General features: G+C 38.6%; 1 pseudogene; it reads left to right on the plus strand.

The window, feature by feature from the left end:
- The first annotated feature begins 4244 nt into the window (after positions 1-4244).
- Positions 4245-5368, plus strand: LOC135566938 (gastrula zinc finger protein XlCGF17.1-like; annotated as a pseudogene).
- The last annotated feature ends 90 nt before the right edge of the window (positions 5369-5458 follow it).

A 5458-nucleotide genomic window follows, 5' to 3' on the forward strand; every position in this document is an offset into this window, starting at 1 on the left:
TGTCATAATCATAGTTTAACCAGGTTTCTAGGCTATATAGTATATTCTAGAATTCATCCATTATGTCATAATGATAGTTTAACCAGGTTTCTAGGATATACAGTGGGGCAAAAAAGTATTTAGTCAGCCACCAATACTTATTTTCCACCATAATTTCCAAATCAATTCATTAAAAATCCTACAATGTGATTTCTGGAATTGGCCTTTCATCTTCAGGTTTGTTCTGTCATTTTAAAAGCTTTGCTGCCCTGTAGGAATGAACTCACAACCTTCAGATTATGAGACTGATAGCGCTACCTACTGCGCTATTTAAGGACCTTCTGGCAAAATTATCCAAAATGAAGAAAAAAAATATTTATACCTTAACTTCAGATTTTTTTACAGTGATGTTGAAACCACCGTGCCAAAATGTATGTATTCTGAAATTATTAACCCCTGAGACAAAAAGATTGATTTCATTCTAAAGTAATACATATCGATATGGACCTTTACGATGTAGTATCCACCTTGACAAAAGTATGTATTGTGTGAAAGTCCAAAATAGAGTGAATTCATTTTCAGCTAACACTGTCTTTTTGAAAGCTTTGCTGCCCCGTGTGAGGATCGAACTCACGACCTTCAGATTATGAGACTGCGCTACCTACTGCGCTAACGAGGCCCTTCTTCCAAAAATATCCAAAAAGAAATTTAAAAAATATTGATTTCCAAACTTCAGATATTTACAGTGATGTTGAAACCAAAATGCCAAAATGTATGTCTCATGGTCTGAAATTCTGAGACAAAAAGATTGATTTCATTCTATGACACATTACATTATCGATTATGGACCTTACGATGTAGTATCCACCTTGACAAAATTATGTATTGTGTGAAAGTCCAAAACGACAGTGAATTCATTTTCACTTCATCTTCAGCCAACACTGTCTTTTTCAAAAAAAGGTTTGCTGCCCCGTGTGAGATCGAACTCACGACCTTCAGATTATGAGACTGACGCGCTTACTGCGCTAACGAGGCCCTTCTTGCAAAAATATCCAAAATGAAGAAAAAAAATATACCTGATACCGAACGTCAGATTTTTACAGTGATGTTGAAACCACCGTGCCAAAATGTATGTATGGTCTGAAATTCGACAACCCCTGGGACAAAAATATTGATTTCATTCTAAAGTAATACATATCGATATGGACCTTACGATGTGGTATCCACCTTGACAAAAGTATGTATTGTGTGAAAGTCCAAAATGACAGTGAATTAATTTTCAACAATACAGGTATATTTGTTGTTAGATGAAGTTGTGGGCCAATTTGGCAAAGGTTGATGGAAAAGCCAAAAAGCATTTTACTGGTTGAAGTGTTTTTTGATTTGTGATGATGACACAAACATTATATTAAGCAGGACATTCAAATGATCCTTACAATTAAAATCCAAAGTGGTGTGAAATGCTCTCATAAGCAACCTGGAAATGGAGGTTACTTCCCTGAGTTTTCCCCCCATTCACATTCAGAATACATTGTGAAAAACTAAAATCTTTGATCACCATTTTTGCTCTTGTCAGATATACTACATCCATAACTAGTGGTTTCCTCATTAGCAGATATACTACATCCAAAACTAGTGGTTTCCTCATTACCAGATATACTACATCCATAACTAGTGGTTTCCTCATTAGCAGATATACTACATCCATAACTAGTGGTTTCCTCATTAGCAGATATACTACATCCATAACTAGTGGTTTCCTCATTAGCAGATATACTACATCCATAACTAGTGGTTTCCTCATTACCAGATATACTACATCCATAACTAGTGGTTTCCTCATTACCAGATATACTACATCCATAATTAGTGGTTTCCTCATTACCAGATATACTACATCCAAAACTAGCGGTTTCCTCATTACCAGATATACTACATCCATAACTAGCGTTTTCCTCATTAGCAGATATACTACATCCATAACTAGTGGTTTCCTCATTAGCAGATATACTACATCCATAACTAGTGGTTTCCTCATTACCAGATATACTACATCCATAACTAGTGGTTTCCTCATTACCAGATATACTACTTCCAAAACTAGCGGTTTCCTCATTACCAGATATACTACATCCATAACTAGCGTTTTCCTCATTAGCAGATATACTACATCCATAACTAGTGGTTTCCTCATTACTTGATATACTACATCCATAACTAGTGGTTTCCTCATTAGCAGATATACTACATCCATAACTAGTGGTTTCCTCATTAGCAGATATACTACATCCATAACTAGACTTTTTAGACATAATCTAGACTTTTGCCCAATACCTGCAGCAATGCCTCTACCCCGTCTTCTGGCTGGGCAGAGTACTTTAGGATTTTAGTTACTGCGGTGTAACAGGGGCCTAGGCGTGCGGCCCTACCAACCCTTCTATTTCTTCGTAATGGCCCTTCGTGTGAGTTGGGTTTGTTCCTTCGTTCATGTTGTCACTCCCTTATTTTCCGGTCTAGTATGAGGCCTTGGATAGATATACTCCTATTTAAATATTCTGAGTGTTATGGATTCCTCCTATAATTCCTTACCTTCAAGTTTCTTTTACCTCTGTATATATCAATACCTAATAACTTCTTCTATTGGTTATTATGCTCGTCAGCTAGTAGTCACTTGGAAACTAGTATTGGTATATATTTTGACTCTCCTAATCACTTTAACCTATAACCAGTGTCACTTTCTGTTCAGTGAGAGTGTCAAAGGCGTTTGCTCTCCAGATCGTTAATCTGGCCTAGTTGTCAAAGTTTCAAGCTTTTATTAAATCACTCTGTTTTTTGTCTTCTACACATTATTACAATTCAATGGTTCTACAGTTTCCCAATACATCAATAATGCTCAATCAATCCTTAATGCTTTAAGCTATGCCATAATAATAATATTACAAAACTTTAAATGTGTTAACACTTCTAACAATATTGACTAAATAGCAAAAATAGTTCAATTACCTTAAATGCTCAGCCCCTTGGTCACTTTCCTGTAATTGGTATTCTCACAGCACTAACGCTAGATTCCGAATTCCAATATCTTAATACACTTCCAACTCTGTGTATGGACTCAATATATTGTAACCGGTACTTGGCTGTGTCCTTGTATTGCTAATCACATCTGTACCTGATGTCTCACTGTGTGACTGCCGCTTTGTCTGTGATCAAGAGGTGTCAAGACCCCTGTGTTTCAAATATTGTTCTAGTCTAACAAAAAGCGTATAGTGCAATAGTAAATTTACCTATGATGATTCTCCATATGAAGTCTGTCTCATATGTCAGTGAGGATCATGCCTCTCTTATGATCTCTGTTCTCTTTATATACCTTTTTACAGGGGAAGTTCGCAAGTTTCTGGAGCTGTGGCTAAACCACACTTTCACACTGACACTGCCCTGCTGCTTGCACCGGCCGCTTACTCGGGGACTGTAGATTGCTTACACTGAGTGCTTACTCGGGGACTGTAGATTGCTTACACTGAGTGCTTACTCGGGGACTGTAGATTGCTTACACTGAGTGCTTACTCGGGGACTGTAGATTGCTTACTTATTACGTCATCTTAGACCTGTGTCTAAATGGAAGCTTCTTATTCTAAATCTAGGTCATGCACTACTAACTCCCATTCTGCTGCTTCCGGACTGTTGGCTGATTCTACTTAATGATACCAGCTGGTTGTTTCACTGAGTGGTGGCTGTCACTCAGCTGGGAGAAGTCTGATAGGTATCTCCTCTGCTTCCCCCTGTTGTCCAGTTTCTGCAGGTGTGGTCCATGGTTCCATGAGGTCCCGCCCTGTGTTGCTGTCCCCATTGGGAGTGGGCAGGTTCTTTTCATCTCTTGTCACACCAGATATACGACATCCATAACTGGTGGTTTCCTCATAGCATGGAGGAGTTTATGCAATCAAATTGCCCTCGTGCCGCAATTTTAGAAAACACAAAGGGGCCTGTATTGTAGACCAAAAGTTTTCTACCACACTGTTTAGAGTTTCAACAACATGAATAACTTATTTCTAGTCTACAATCTTAGATGTTACTACTAATGTGAAAACAAGACAAAATATGACTTCTTGCTCATTTTAAGACAATTTTTAACATTCATTACAGACATCAATTGTTGTACAACATCATGGCTATGCTGTTGGCATCAACCTTTACCCTGGATTATCGCTGTTGTGGGCCTTTAATCATCTGTCTGACTTTGTTGTTCACACAGGAGAGAGACGTGACTATCGTGGATCCTCTGGGAGCCTCAACAACCTCATGATGCTGAGGAGACAGAGAAGAGTCTCTCCAGATCAGAACACCTCAATAAACACCCACAGAGACCCACAGGGAAGAGAACTCACTGCTGCTCTGACTGTGGGAAGAGATTCACATCATCAGGCATTAAAATTCATCAGAGAACACACACAGGAGAGAAATCTTATAGCTGTGATCAATGTGGGAAGAGATTTGGTCAACCTGGAGATCTGACAGTGCACAAGAGAATACACATAGGAGAGAAACCTTATAGCTGTGATCAATGTGGGAAGAGTTTTGTTTATGCTTGCCATCTGACTCAACACCAGAGAACACACACAGGAGAGAAACCTTATAGCTGTGATCAATGTGGGAAGAGTTTTAGTCAATCTGGATGTCTGACAGTGCACAGAGAATACACACAGGAGAGAAACCTTATAGCTGTGATCAATGTGGGAAGAGATTTACTCAGTCTGGCAGCCTGACTCTACACCAGAGAATACACACAGGAGAGAAACCTTATAGCTGTGATCAATGTGGGAAGAGATTTGCAAATCTGTCCACCTGACTCTACACCAGAGAACACACACAGGAGAGAAACCTTATAGCTGTGAACAATGTGGGAAGAGATTTGCTACATCTGGCCACCTGACTCTACACCAGAGAACACACACAGGAGAGAAACCTTATAGCTGTGATCAATGTGGGAAGAGTTTTAGTCATTCTGGATATCTGACTCAACACAAGAGAATACACACAGGAGAGAAACCTTATAGCTGTGATCAATGTGGGAAGACATTTGCTACATCTGGCCATCTGACTTTACACCAGAGAATACACACAGGAGAGAAATCTTATAGCTGTGATCAATGTGGGAAGCGTTTTACCAGATCTGACCATCTGACTATACACCAGAGAATACACACAGGAGAGAAACCGTTTAGCTGTGATCGATGTGGGAAGAAGTACTCTGATAAAAGATATCTGATTAAACATCAGAAAATACATGAAGGAGTTGTTTCATGATATCAATGAAATGATGTCACAATATAGAATGTTTTAACATTGCTGGATTATTTTAATGATGTCACAATGTAGAACCCTAAATGTTTCTCCCTGTTCTATTAATTTCAACATTAAATGGATATTATCCTCAAGGGAAAAATCTAGGCTCTGAATTGAAAGTACTATTTATGTGATT

This window comes from Oncorhynchus nerka, unplaced genomic scaffold, assembly GCF_034236695.1.
Source record: "Oncorhynchus nerka isolate Pitt River unplaced genomic scaffold, Oner_Uvic_2.0 unplaced_scaffold_2908, whole genome shotgun sequence".
In the NCBI taxonomy this organism is placed as follows: Eukaryota; Metazoa; Chordata; class Actinopteri; order Salmoniformes; family Salmonidae; genus Oncorhynchus; species Oncorhynchus nerka.